Genomic DNA, 15,949 nt, shown 5'->3' with positions numbered 1-15,949 from the left:
AGCACGAGTCAAGCAGTGCAGACAGTAACTTTTCTGTCCACTGTTTTTGTTCCCTCGTCGACAAAAATGTCCCCACACCTAAGACTGGAAAGAAGAAGGTGCTGTTGCCTGTCGCCGTGCTATCCGCCATGTTCCCTGCGATTCTATCCTACTCCAGCGCCACCTCCAGTGTCATTACGTTATTAGCATACTAACAGTGATTGGCGGTCACCTCACAGGGCGAGGTTTTCTCTGGTTACACACCAACCTGCTCAAAATTTAACTCCAAAACCAAAAAAGTGCATATTGAAGGTAGGCACATTTATCAGAATTTCTTTTTTTTTTTTGTTGCTGAAAACTACCTGCTGCACACAGAAACAGTGAAGATGTGTGCTGTCAGAAACTTAACACATCCATTGTTCATACAGAGGAAAGTTCATTTCAGATGCAAATTATTAATTAAATCACAGAATCTTTCTACCACCTACAGTTAAACCTGTCTGGAGGGGATCTTTAAGACTATACTGAAAAAAAAAGGCTGACTTTGTGGAGCATGACAGGTTCAGTAATACCTTTTAATCCATCTGAGAGCTCAGGACTGAAGCAACATGAGAACCAGTTTGGCTGATGATGTATAACCGAATATTGAAATAAGGGGATTTCCATTATACTCTTATCAGCGCCGCACATTTTACCGACACGTCGCGAGAACTGCGTCGGTTCAGAGGCGCTGCGGCGACGGCAGCTAAAACAATCTGTGCATTTAACGTTTCAGGTGACAGATTAAGATCGTACTCTGCGTTAAAACATGATTATGTGTGATTGTGTTAATGTCACAGAGGAGGATGCAGCATGCTGTTGTGCCATCGCTCCATCCGCCGTAGTACAAGCTTGTAACTCATGTCCAGTTTCCATGGTGATAACTCTAAAGAATAGGCTGTATGTCTGAATGCTGTGGCAGATTGCATATGTGTGTGTGTGTGCCCCATGATATTTTATATGCTCTTTCATTACGTGAATATCCCTTTTAGTTTCCACTCTGATATTAAATCTTCCAGGATGATGACCAGAACACACACACAGATGAACACACACAAACACACACACATGTAATTGTCCTGCTCTAGATTTGATCTCGACCCTCATGATTGGTCGGAGAGCCAACATATTTTGCGAGGAAACAACTGATTGCAAAAAAAAACCTATTCAAGACAATGAACGGCAGGAACAACAAGAAGGAAAAAAAGTGATTTAGTTTATCCCCGTCTGTTCGTCTTCTTCCTTCCAGAGAGGCCGAGAGGACGGCCATCTGTTTAAGTGCTACAGTCTCAAACAGCCTCTGAACCTGACCGGGCTTGTCCAATATTGATGTGGCTGAAAATGTGAGGCGACAAGAGATGAACTGCAGCCAGCTGTTGGCCTCCCGTGATATTTCCACAGAGGGAACGATCTGCACTGGAAGGATCGAGTTGATATTAGAGGCCAAGGCCTCGGCAAAGATTCATCTGCGGTGATGAGATGTGAATATTGCAGAAGGATAATATACAGCTGAAATGAAACGGCACGAGGCCAGAGCTGTGAAACAATAGCTGCTGCGTGGAGCCATACATTATCTTGTCATTCTTCTCTGCCAAAATAAAAGGACTGATGTTGATTGAATGTGTTGCTCCACTTTAAAGAGTCTCAAACTGTCTCCATGGAGCCGATATGCAAGATTTATTTTCATTTGGTGACACTGGTTGTGCTCATGACATTTGCCTGATATGCAGGACACAAAAATATATATTCAGTCATTATATACTCCAATGGAAAGTCTAGAAGAAGCTTCACAGCAAAAACAGCATTGCAGCATTCTGCTAAACAACTGGAGTAGCTGGAGACATTTTAAAAGGAAAAAACAACCACACATGTCGCCCGGTGTAAGACGGGTCTCTGAATGGCCCTGAGATCCAAAACTGATTTAAAAAGACATCATTTACACCATTTTTAGACAGATATCTTCTCTGAAGTGGGTGCATGAGCTCGACCTCATGTTGAGGGTGTAAATAACATCTTTTAACTTCACTGTATTTATTTTTTACGTCTTAAAACAAGTCTCCAGCTCCTTCAGGTGTTTAGCAGACTGCTGCGACGCTGCTGTTGTTTTGTGGACTATGAAACCTCACCCAACTTTTCATCCGAGCAGTTTTTTATCTTTGGGTGAACTGTTCCTTTAACCACGCTGTCCTTTACATGCAGTTGCATCGTTGTAACAGTGGATAACTGATCCTTCGACACAATATTGAGAGCATGACCATCACATGATGTCTCTGCTCACTACGATGAGGTTTGAGTGGCTTCAAGCACGAGTGAAGTTCTGTTAAATTCCTTCTTCTGGGCCCTGCGTACCTAAACGTTGTATCTAGGATCCAGACAGTATTAAACCCACTGAGAGTACAAATGGACTTCCAGTCATTGAGGGGAAAAAGCACCTTTGCAGAGCCCAGAGTGATAGTAGGACTTGACAAAATCAGGTCTCAAGGGTTTGACAACCTGCACCGATCTTTCCCAATCCTCGTTCTTCAAGTTAAAACAAAAACTAACCTTTTCTATCATGTAGATATCCGTTGTCATATCGAGGGATGGACCGATTATCGGGGTGAATATCTTATTTTCTGGTCCTCCGACTCAAATATCTTTACAACACCCATTAACGCACATTCATACAGTGAGGGCAGAGGTCGAACCCTGATGCTGGAGCTGAAGAAGACGCAGCACTGACTGGATCTCCAGTGATCCTCTGCCTGTCGGTAGTAAAAGGAGGTCACTCACGTTTGATGTTCTGGCATCTGTGATGCACAACAACACGCTGCAGGCAGCCCGTTAGCTCCACTGGCCTAATTTTCAGTCCACAGAGAGCCAGAACACAAGCAAGAACTTTAAGAAGCAGCTTTTATTTAAGTAAAATAAAAAGATTCCCTCTGCTGAGACCGAGGGTACATCAAGCCTCACTAAGCTCAGACCATTTAATTTGATTTAAGCGTTTTAATGAAGAGACCTTTTTGAAGCATATTGTTTTACTTTTCCAGCACTTGAGCCTAACTGGCCCTTGTGTCTCGTCTTGGTCGTCCTCTTTAACAGTAAATGCTGCATTCAGGGGACGCTTAAGAGGCAGCTGATTTATTACAATATTGAAGCTTTCTATGTTTGACCTGTATTAACTGCAGCTGTAACTCATTTAAACCGTCCCGGACATTATTATTATTATTATTATTATTAAATTTGTTCCAGAGTGTATTTTTGTATAAACATGTTCTCATCATTCATTTCCTGGGAGAGAAATGAAATGTGATTATTCTCCTGCCAGCTGCCAGCTGTTTCTTCTGTCTCACAGGCGTCTCTCTTTAAAATCTGAATTTTAAAGGCTTTTACTGCAGTGATATCTGAACAGGTAACTTGTATCTGAGCGGTGAGGCGTCTCTGCTTTTTACTCAGTGTCGGTTTTCAGATCCTCTTTCCACCTCTGCCCCTCACAGGTCCATCCATGTGCAGCTGAACCGCCTAGATTTTTCCGCCCTGTGCTCTGTTGTTAATGCAACCTGAACACTTTGTGCACCTGCTCTCCATGCCTTATACACTTCTCCCCTGCCACTTGTGGCGAGCACCTGAAAGGCTTTTACTGTGAAGTATCCAGTCACCAAGGTTAGAGACTAACTGCCTCCTCAAAAATCTCCCTCTACAGACATGTTGGTCCTTTTTGTGAGATCAGAGGGAGCAGCTGGTTGCATCAGGTTTAGGTTGCAGTATTTTTTGAATACCATCGCTCTCGTATGAAGAACCACCGGCACTGGTGTCATCTTGTTCCCCGTGTTCAAAATATCTCTTAGTTCCTCAAGATCATCAACCAGTAGCATTAAAAACAATAAAGCTAAAGTCTGAGTTAGTCACACCTAAAAAACAGGTTTGAAAGGATTATTGTAAAATGGACAGCGATACAACCAGAGGCATCACAATCCATTTCATCATGGAGCAGTTTGAAGTGATAGTGAAATAAAGGAGCTCTGCTCGACTGGAAAGAGCCAAGAAGAAGAAGAAGAAGCCAACTGTCAGCAGCCTACACTAATTAGTATGACTGCTGAATCATTGTTTGAGCTACAGAAACCATTCGAACATCACAACGTTCACTTCTGTCAGGAGAAGGCTGCTTCTCTCCCGCTTTGTTAGAACTCTTGTACTTTTTAAATATTCAGCTTTTTTCAGCCAAATATTACACGAGAGAATAAATAAATAATGATAAATGATCACAGGGTTGGAGGTTGGAATCCCACCTCCGGCAACTACAACCTTTACGACTACTACTGCTGCTACATCTACAGCCACTGCAGCCTTTATACTACTACAACTACTACTACTACTGCTTCTACAACTACTGCTGAACTACTGCTACTACTGCTTCTGTTACTACAGCCACTGCAGCCTTCAATACTACCACTACTACGACTACAGCCTTTATACTACTACAACTACTACTACTACTGCTTCTGTTACTACAGCCACTGCAGCCTTCAATACTACCACTACTACGACTACAGCCTTTATACTACTACTACTACTACTACTACTGCTACTAATACAGCTACTACTATTACTACTGCTGCTACTAGTGGTACTGGTTCTACCACAACTACTTATACTACTACTGCTACATCTACTACAACTACAGCCTTTATACTATTACTACTTGCACAACTACTACTACTACTGTCGTTACTACTGGTACTACTACTACTACTGTTACTACAGCCACTACAGCCTTTAATACTACCATTACTACAACATTTACTACAACAGCTTTTACAAGAACTGACCATCAGTGTGTTCAGTAAAGTCTACTGTCTACTACTGGTACTACTACAAAGTACTACTGTTGGTAGTGGAGCAGCTGCATTTCAAACCATCATTCAAACGATCACGCCTGCATCTTCCTCTGCTGCTCCGTGGCAGCGTGGGTGAAGCACCTGAAGTTTCTGATGTTCCACATCAGATACTGCTACAGGTGCAGTATCTCCCTCATTTATTTAGACATTATGACTTTCATTCAGCTCTTATGCACACATACTGACCTTTACATGCACATCGTCATTCTCAAAGCTCATGTCCACACAACAACAGAAAAACAGGCTCAGTATATGACACACAAAGACAGAAAACCTTGAAGTCAGCACAGTGCAAACATCCACCTATTACATAAAACCACTGCATGTTACATTACAGCCAGTGGAGAATACGGAGAATTAGCTATTTTTAATCATGTAATTCAACACAAATCTTTCCTTACAGTCAAAATATCTTAAAGTGGGCTTGAACAAAACAATGTTTTCACCGCCAGTGTTTCCGCTTGAACTTGATGAGATTTGAACATCTGTGGGTGGTACCATTGTCCTTGTTTGTTCAGCGCTTGTGCTAACTACTCAGTATTTATTACAGACACACTGCTGGCAACATAAAATGCATCATTCCCTGTGTGGCAGAAGATATCTCATCTGAAAAAGACCTCAGAGACGGTGGGGGTTTAAAACAGCCTCCGTAAAGAGACTAACCCTTTTGAATCACTGTTGTGCTACAGTATGTCAGCCAATGACGAAGAGAGGCAAAAAAACAGGTTTATTTATGTGAACGTGTGACAGATTTTTACTTTAAAGAATAATTGTGCTGCCAGGCATTAGGGAGCCAAATTAAAATGTGCTTCGCAGCAGCTTCTACAAAACGAGCTTCTTCTGCCAGGATGTTGCCAACAGGTAGACGGGTTGTGTTCCCTCTTCACAGGACTGAAGCTGGAAGAGAACATTGTGTTTACAGCAGAAGAAGCCTTTCCCATGGCCCCGTCTGCCTCCCTCCCCTCCTCTCCTCTCCTCTCCTCTCCTCGCTCTGTCTAACTAACAGCTCTGCAGCCACACCAGTTTGATGGTCAACTTGATTAAGATGAATGAATCTCATCCGCGTGACGCCTGCCTTTCATTTTACTGCAGAATCTGCGTGGCGCTCTCTTCAGGTGCTCAGCTGTCACCTTGGCTGGCCTGACAGGATCTCTCCCTGGAGGGTCACCTTGAGGGGGGGGGATGGAGGTTCACAGTCCCGGTGCAAAACCGTTTTGTTACCCTGACAAAACTGCTGCAGCATGACTCAGTTACACTGTCTGTCTGCTGCACAGGCCGGCAACGCACCCGGCTGAATGTACAGTAATAAATCACGTAAGAAAAACAAGCGGGGAGAATGAAGGGAACAGGGGGAGTGGAGGTCAGCAACCTCAATGTTTTCTCAACTACTTGCATTTAAAATTCACTGATACGATGAAGGATCGGAGGTGTTGAAGATGTCGGTGAGGTCGGCAGTGATTTAGGACAAAAGCACAACCCTGCATCTGTTCTTTAAGCCCTGCAGGAACGAGTCAGTGAATGATTACAAGCTTCAGTTTGGCCTCAGTTTGATTATTTAGATCACGATGGGGAAAAAAACCACAAGCAGATTAAAGCAATCACATTAACTCCGAAACTTCCGACGCTGATCTGGTTTAACGTCCTTTTTTTTTTAGCCCCCCTGTAGGGATGGCAGAGCGGGTTTGCTGATGTGTTGGTCCAGCATGAAGTCTTTGTAAAGTTGAAAGTAGTCGTGTCATGTTTCTCTTATTTCCTGTTTCTCTTATTACCTTGTTTATTTTGAAGTTTTGCCCTCATGTGTCGTGTGTTGTTCCTTCTTCTGTGTTCACCTGTGTGTTGTCTGTCTGTCAGCCGTTGTGTATACAGTCTGTGTTGTTCCCCTGAGCCTGTTCTCCGTGTCTCCCTGTGTCTCCCCGTGGGATGTTTCTGGTTTTTGCTCACGTCATTACTGGTTTGAATTTTGCTTTTGGTTGAACTTTGTTGTTTCTACTTTGTATTTTGGCATCTTTGCACTTCTTGGTTTTTGGATTATATCATTTTTAGTTTCCGGCTTTTTACCAAAGCTTGTTTTTTGTTCTCAATCCTGCCTGCGTCCCGAGTGTCTTGCATTTGGGTCCTCACAATTTTGTCCTTTAGTGTCTTTCAGCTCATTGTTTTGGTTTTACAGTCTGTTAATACATGTGTTTTGGTTCAGTCGACTCCGTTGGTTTAGAAATTACCCAAAAGTCAAACTAAAAATAAAGATATCTGGCTAAAATATATTAAATGTACTTAAGAATCAAAAGTACAAGTAAAAGTCATTTTAACGTGTATACTATGGAGCGAGTGACTTGTACTCTGAATTCAACGTTCAATTGCCAATAATGTTAAAAATGTGCTACTTTGGCTCGGGTGCAGCATGTAATCTGCAAAGTAACTAGTAACTTAAGTAACTTAAGTAAGTCTTGTAATGGAGTAAAAAAAATGGTAGTGGAGTGGAAGTATGAAGTAGCAGACAATGAAAATTGTCAAATCAAGTACCTCAAAATGATACAGTACTTGAGTACATGTACTTATTCCATCACTGGTTTCACCAGGTGCATTTACAGCAGCAGCAGCGAGAGAAGTTGTTTTGGTCTATAAAAGTCAGAAAATGGTGAAAACAGTCAGTCAGTGTTCTGAAACCTGATGTCAACATCTTGTTTTGTCCTCAACCCAAAGATAATTAGTTTACTGTCATAGAGGAGGAAAAAAACTAAAAATGAAAATATTCACATTTAAGGAGCTTGAATCAGAGTTGATTAATAGACTGTCATTGGTTGACATTGCTCCATGTCTCATGTGTGTTATATGGTGATAATATGCTGATGTTGTGTTTGTTTGCTTGTGTTGTTTCACCTTTAAAGACTCAGTGAAGTGAAGAATGTTAAATGTTCATTAATCTCCTATGTATCATTGAACTCCTGCTGCTAAATAAGTCAAAATAATCTTTGAATCTCTTCTCCCTTCCCATTAAAACACTGCAAACATTTTGAAGATGTATCTCGAGCTCTGCAGCGTACATACATTTATCCAATTAAATGTGATGTGAGGCGACTATTCAAACCCCTCTCATCATAAAAAACTGCATCTGAACACTTGTGAGTCAGAGTTAGCATGGGAGGAGGAGAGTGTTTGCAGGAAATCTGTTTATATTTGTGTTTGAGGCCCGTAGTTATTTTATTCTATTTATTCTCCCTTTTCCTTCCTCCTCCTGATCTAATAAGGCGGGTGAGGGAGGTCGGGAGGTGTGGGTGGAGATCAGCAGTCCTCTTCAGCTCCATTTCAAGCTGCTGTGTTTGCTAAAACCCTGCCAACTTTAGTCAGTTTCACTCAGTAGCAGGAGATGAAGACGTTCTTCTGGTTCATGATGATTTTAAACGCACGAGTGGTCTCAAAGATCAAAACAAAGAAATAAACATGAGAGTCAGGTGCAGATCCAGACCGTCTGGAGGAATAAACATCTGGAGTCTCGTCAGATTCTGCTCTGAGAGAGAGCCAGAGTCTCTGCTGCGGGCTGAGTTCAGTCAGAGCTTCACCTCAATTCAGATGGACGCACACGTCCTCGATGCGCGCTGTTGTTTGCTAACTTATGGCAGATCGACAGTAAAGTAATCTGGCTGTTTGTGCGAATGAACACAATGATCCACAACAAAGGCGGTGATGTTTTAAAGTTTGATTCACGTTGCGTTTAGTCTCGTTCTCCGACTTCCTGCCTCACTCTCTGACTCTCTCCTGAAAGTAATAACACAAGCAACCGAATGAAACCTACCGTTACCTTGAGTAAACTCAGAAATGTTACATATTACATCTTCTGAGATGTCCTGAGTGGATAACCTTATCTGATTCAGGTAAGAACATGATGTTTCCTGTGGTGCCACCATCAGGTCAAACCAAATATATCTTGTTAAGTAGCAAAACTCTCCATTTTTGTGTAATGAGCATTAAAGCCTCACAGGGTTGCTGGTGTGGCAAAAGAATTTTAGCTTTTTTTAAGATGATGAAAATTGTCACGACGGAGCACTTTCATTAGCCAGAGTCTACAGTCTGTGTGCACACTCTGCTAATTACAGGATTACAATGCCTGTTCCAGTCTGTCTTAGCAGAAGATCACGAACCGCTGGGAAGAATAAAACAAGACAGAGGCCTTAATCTAAACGAACAACACGCAGCTCTTTATTATATCTATAAATAACAAGAAGGTGTTCTTTAAAATAGCAATTTAAACATCGCTGTACTATCGTTCATGCACCAACAGGCCTAATTATTCTGAATCGAGGTCAAGGAGGAGGGAACACATCCTGCTGCAAAACAAAAGTTCTGTTTTTCTTTTTCCCAAACTTCAGGCCTTTTTTAATTTTTTTCTGCTGTGCCTCTCTTTACCCGCTGACAGACATAGCTGACATTAGTATTCTGATGCAGCCTCCTTCAAGCAGTGTTCAGTGCCAGCCACTTAATTTGTCATTTATTGCTCCATGACAACTGAAGTAATTGAACCTCTTGCCCATGGACGAGATCTGCCAGCCTTGTGGCCGTTTTCTCCCATTGTGGGAGCGACGCAGCCACGGGACCTTGGTGCAAATAAGGGGCGCAGATCTCATTTTATGGGGCAATGAGATGGTTTGTATGTACCCAGGCAACAAGGGGCTCTGCGGTGTTTACTGCACGCCTCTGAACCCCAGTATAGGGGTTAAAAGAGGATAAAAACAGGAAATTGGAGGGTATAAATAGCTACCAAAATCAAGGAGCGATGACGGGGGGATGATGCAGAGCTTGTGATTGTTTTTCATTCAAAGTTGTATTAAAATACCTGACTTCTTATATCTTATAACACAAACAGGAAGAAACCTAATTGGACAGCTGGGTTTCCAATTGTGTTTATCTCAGACATCAGGAATCCTAGAAATGATTATAAAAAGTTTCTTTTTCTTTTTTTTATAGTTTTCCCAGAGTTTCCAGAGGCGGGTTAGGGTTAGGGTTAGGCATCAACCTCGACATCGACATCGATCATCATGGAGATACTTGGAGAGCAGAAAATATTTTCTGATGTGGTAAACAGTGTAGAAAGTTTGAGAAATATTGTTCTATCAACAAATTTAAGATTCATCTCTGACAGAATGATTTACTATTCACAGTTAGTTGTTTCTGCAAAAATTGATCATCTTTGTCCGTCTTATTGCTCCTGACTGACCCGCTGTTCTCAGGAAATAACGGCTGGACCGATAATAAACGTTGTGAACATTCACACAGACAGAAACTCATTGGTTCTGACGACCCTCGACCTTTTCCTTCAGCACTATCACCGATGCAAAGTGTGCAACTCTGAATTATTCTGTCATCCTCTCACTCTACGCAGTGTTGACTGTGAGAATAGCATAGTGACTGTGAGGTACGCTGGTTCTGCCATCTACCCGGTCCAATGTTGACTCCATTTGTGTTGTCATGCATCTTGAGCAATCAAATTACAACTGGATGGGGATTCAGACCAGAGGAACGCAGATGTAGAAACACTCAACGCGCATTAAGAACAGATTGAAATACAATTGGCTTAATGAGTGCAGGAGATGGTCCGAGACACGTTCTGCTGGAGCTGCACGTTTAACTGTACGAGTGTTTGATCATCACGTTTGGCTTCAAGACAAGAATATGCAAACTGGATTCATCACTGAAAGAATTAGTGAAGCTTCCCTAAATGTTATCATTTGAAATAAAACATTTGGAGATGGGAGCCCCGTTCTCACCTCGTCAAGAGGAGAAGGGACGAAGCTGAACGTTGTGTTAAACTAATGAAGCTGTGCACGTCGAGGTGTAACCTGTGATGGGCTGCGTTCAGAGCCTCTGCTGGAGTTACTAAATATAGCGCTGATACAATGACAGCTGAAGGAGACACATTAGTTTCCAGAGGATTCCTAATACGATAACAACAAATCCACTGAGTTCATCTAAATGAGCCTCTGCTCACATTTAGATTCAGATGAGAAGGACTCCAGACCTGCCAGAGCATTTATAGGAAAATATGCAGAAATATCAATCCTTCAGTTGGTGAGATAAAGCAGCCGAGTGCTGTTGATGATCAATGTTTGCAGGGGGGGAAATATACCCGATAGCGATGAGCACATGTATGAGAGAAGAAACCCTTTACATCACAGGACACGCCGTCAATGATGAGAAGCAGAGTATCACCAAGCATCCATCAGCTACTCAAAGAGCAGATTGCAAGACAAGATTCAATAATTTCCCCAGTGTTCAGTGTTCAGGTGGGTTTTTTTTGGTGGCAGCGCTTTAATAAATGTCGTATCTCCCAAGTGTGAGTCTGAAAATAACAGCGTACCTGTAGCGCTCGATTGATGAAATTCCACGTCAGAAATTAGTTCAAAAAAAAAGTTTGAAGTTGTGAAATCGTGTGTGTAGTGAGCCGAGGAACCGGGCTGAATATTTCCGTCCAGACACACGGAACAGGATTACATTATCTGCTGTGCAACAAACCAAACCCTGCAAGAACTTAAACATTTCCCAGAAATCACACACACACACACACACACACACACACACACACACACACACACACACCTGCCTGCTCGCGTATCTCGTGTTTGATTTTGGAAGTTTTCTTCGCAACTGACTAATGATTTGGATCACAGACCTCAGACTATCTACCACAGAGATCTCCAGCCTTGAAACACTGCCTGGATTTTGACGCTTACATCTGGAAGACGGACTGAGAAACAACGCAGACTGAGACGGTGACTAACTAACTTAGACATAAACCATAACCATAAACAAACCTTTGGTCAAATGTATACAATATGCATTAATACAGCCAAAATGATCCAAAAATGAAAGGTAGAAAAACATAAAGTGTATCAGCAGCTGCATGAGGGGTAAACAGGACTTTCTGATGGAGGAGGTCGCAGCAAAAATATTGGACTTGGTGAAAGAGGTCAAAGTCGTGAGGTTACAAAACGCCGAGAAGGAGAAAAGGATCGACTTTCTGGAGAACCGGTCTGGCTGATTTGGAGCAGCAAACAAGGATGAAAAAACATCACTGTAAGCGGGCTGGTGACTACAGTGGACGGCACAGCGAGCTGGACGCCAACGCCACGGAGCAACAGGTGCCTTTCTTCAGACTAAAAGGATTGAAGTGCACAACAGCAACAACAGCGAGGCACGTCACCCTCTCCCTTGGCAAGAAGCAAGCAGCACAAACCAGCCGCAATAATAAGGTTTGTGAACAGAAAGCATGAAAAACACACTGCGAAAGGCAAAGAAAGAGCTGAAGGGATCAGAAGTCTACCTGAGTCAACACCTAACTAAAGACTGTGGAAGCAGAGGACGATTCATTCAGTGTTTTGTATGTATGTACAATGAAATGTAATGCTTTCACATAAACAAAAGTACATGTACATGTTTATATACACATAGTTTTAGTTAAGGGTCATTTATAAACCTCAGAAACCTTCAGATTCTCCTGAAGGATTCTCAAAAATGATTCTCCACCAGCAATTATTCCCACAATGTGCCTCATAATGAAGAAAGTCCTGTCCGTCGTCAAGGACTCTGAGAAATCCTCTGCCAGAGAATCTGACATTTTGCTCTCCGAAAACAATTCTGAAAGCTTCAAGGCTCAATCCCGACTCGTGAGTCATCACAGGTTTACTCATTTGGCATGTCTCCGTCCTTGATGTGAATCACCTCAGGAAGACTAATTAGCCATGTGGTCTTGGCAGCTCACCGAGCGACAGTATAATCAGCAAAGGTGAAAAAGTACAAAAGATGTGAACTGACTCATCTCTGCTGAAGTGACAGGATCAGAGTCTCATGTTCATGTAGAAACACTTACTCAGTCGAGTCACAACAGGATTACATCCGCCGAGCTGTGCAGAGACGCAGCTAATTGTTTTTGCCAAACCGAACTAATTGTCTGTGTTTGGGTCAATGATGAAACGTTGTGTTCTCAACGGGTCTTTTTTTTCCCCAGAAGCAGCTCCGACACAAGCTGGAACACGTTGTTATAGAAACAAAGAAGAAGTGGAGATGCTGATTTGATTTTTGCCTTAATACAAGTGAGGGTCCACGGACGGCAGAGTGGGCGGGTTGGTCGACCACTTTGATTCAGAAGGAAATGTCTCAACTATTAGCTGGAACAGCGTGACATTTTGTACCAACATTCATCGTCTCTGAAAGAGAATTTTTTTGCGGCGATCGAATGACTTAACCTCCAGAACCACAATAAGGCTGAAATATTCTATTCTACTGGAAAGTCTCAACAAAAAGGATCCGAGCAGAATGGCAGGAATTTCTGCTCCTCGCTCCTCTCAGAGCCGCTCCGCTCGATATCGTCCCCGCTCGCTCCAGAAAGAGAAAAAAGTAAATTGCAAATGTGAAAGCTACGTGAACTCTGTCGTCTGTTAGATTTACAGGATGTCGTACACCTGTATGACTTCTCAGGTTCCTTTTAAAAGGACTTTGTGAACTCCGCTGTCGAGCTCGCATTTGCAACACACAGATGCATGCTTCGAGTTCAAAGTCATGGTATGTGGTAGAAAAACTGGAGCTTTTAGCCAATATTTAGACAGAGAGTCAAACAGGACAGAGGGTGGAGAGAGAGGAAGACATGCAGCAAAGGACCAGAGGCGGGAATCAAACCCGAGCTGCTGCCTCCATACATGCGACGTTCACCCAACCAGGTGACCAACACATGGACCCCCGACCACCATCCAAAATCCTCAAGATCCCTGAATCACCTGTGCTCGGCTAACATGCTCGGACTCAACAGCTGTTGGATGAACGGTCATGGAGTATCGTTCACAGTCCTCAGAGGACGAGTCGATGGAGAGCCGCTAAATCAAGATGGTGACCGAGCTGAATATCACCTCGTAAACATCAGCATGTTAGCAATTTTATTGTGAGAGTGTTAGCATAAGAGCTTCAACGACAGATGGATTAGCCGTCAATTATTAAATCAATCGCCACTTATTCTGATAATCAATAATTTTGAAAGAGAAAAGATTTGAGCTTCTTAAATATGAATATTTTCTGGTTTCTTCTTTCTTTCTGTGTTGTGAACAAAACAGGACATTTGAGGACGAAACACTGATCGACAGTTTTCTGACATTTTATAGACGAAACAACTAATCGATTAATCGAGTAAAAAAAAAAAAAATCAAGAGATTAATCAACTATGAAAATAATCCTAAATGCTATATCGTAGGCAACTAAACCTGGATGACTGAGAGTCTTTATCAACATGAAGATAATTGTTTCGGTGCAGCTACAGTCAGCTTGCTGAACCAAGACAAGACAACATAATGAAAAACAAACTAAAGTCACAGTGTCCAAAAAGGGTTAGATAGAAGTAAAACTCATATCCCTACACCTTTCTCACTGTTCTTCATTTAACTCAGATTATTCCAACAAATTCTCATAATTATTTACAACTAATATACAAACAACTGTCCCAGTTTATTTACAATCCAAATATCCACCCAGTGCTACAAAATAAATAGGAACGCCCCGAACACAACCTTTCATTTCGTCTTATTTCATTTATTTATTCTACTTATTTCACTAAAAATCCCTCTAAAAACTTAAAGATCGCCTTCATCATTAAACCATCATCACTGGGAGAAAGTGAGTGCAGACAGCCATGTTCCTCTCAACACATTCAGAGTCTCTGCTGCCTTCTCTTTGTTTGTTGAAGATATAAACCTGGTGGGTTCAGGCTGCTCAGCCTTCTGCACAGGTAGGATTCACCTCATGGACAAGGACGTGAGCTCTCACCAGCTCACAACAAGCAAACAGTGTTCAATGGCCGCCCAGCTAACCGAGACATTCACAGATTGTCTCCTTTAAAAGGAAACACTGAGCATTTTTCACTTTCATGACGGAGCACTGTGACTCAGTGTGAGGACGACAGCAGGTGATAGACACAGTCAGAGGAGGACGGCTCTCAATTTAGCCTCGTTAGACGGAGGACGAACTGGGCTTTCATTTCTAATGACGCTCACAAAATCACCTGGATGTTTATAAAGCCTCGGCTCAGGATGTATTCAGATGCATTTATCTCCGTCAAAGACGTTATATTCAGCAGCCGTGAAGACAAACACTGTTTTTCTGTGCTTCACTTCTCAACATGCAAATGCACTTGGACAGTAGAACCGTTCCACAATGACAGTAAACATCTGTTTTCATTGTACTGCAGTCTAAGTCTCATCCATGTCCAATGGCTGGAGCCGGTCCCAGTGGACGGGCCTCCGGTTTACTGCACACACACACACACAGAGACAGTCATACTCACACCTACAGTACGAGCGATTTCGAGTCATCAGCACCTGGCTCGGTGTCAGTGATTGTGTGGGTGTTTTTGTGCGTCTATGAGAATAATGTATGTTGTTGTGTATCGCTGAAAAACAAGAACTCTATTTGTTAATATTCAGCGTGACGTCTGTTTATATAACGAGGAACACCACTTATGATTTCAGCGCTGTAAACAGCTGCGTGTGGACGGCTGAGGGAGGACAGGGTGGAGAGCCAGCAGCACGGTGGATGAAGCTGCTGTGTTTGCTCTCCTGTTAATGTTCTTATCTGCACTGATCAGACAGTGAGTCAAACACAGGTGGAGGTGCAGTAATACCCACACAGACCCTGCTCACAAACAGGCTGATGAACACAGGGATGAGTCCGGTGGTGGCGGCGAAATCTTTTTTTTTTTTTGCGTGGGGTGCAGTATGTAGAAGTCATCTGTCAGATGTGCCATAACCATAACCATCCTACTGGTGCATCACAACAGGCTATTAAATACATCAAAATTAAAATACTCTGCCTGGAACAGTCATATTTGTCTGATACAAAAGTATAATTACCACTGGGATGCAAATTTTAAGTCATTTCTTTAATCAATAGTCGGCTGCCTTAACAATGGATTATATTATAAATATGGATATTATTATTATTATTATTATTGTTAGGAGATGAAAGAACAGATAAAGTCAAATTAAATTACGGAGCTCCCGTCTGTCGCTGTTCAACAGCTGGCA

General features: G+C 42.4%; 1 protein-coding gene across 1 annotated transcript in view; it reads right to left on the bottom strand.

Moving 5' to 3' along the window:
* LOC140996442 (leucine-rich repeat transmembrane neuronal protein 4) overlaps positions 1–15,949 on the bottom strand; it is a 58,578-nt gene that overhangs the window by 18,141 nt on the left and 24,488 nt on the right. The gene's annotated exons all lie outside the window — the stretch shown is intronic.

The sequence above is a fragment of the Pagrus major genome, chromosome 5 (genome assembly GCF_040436345.1).
Source record: "Pagrus major chromosome 5, Pma_NU_1.0".
Taxonomy (NCBI): Eukaryota; Metazoa; Chordata; class Actinopteri; order Spariformes; family Sparidae; genus Pagrus; species Pagrus major.
Note: the sequence above shows the minus strand (reverse complement) of the source record. Positions and strands in the feature narration are given on the sequence as shown.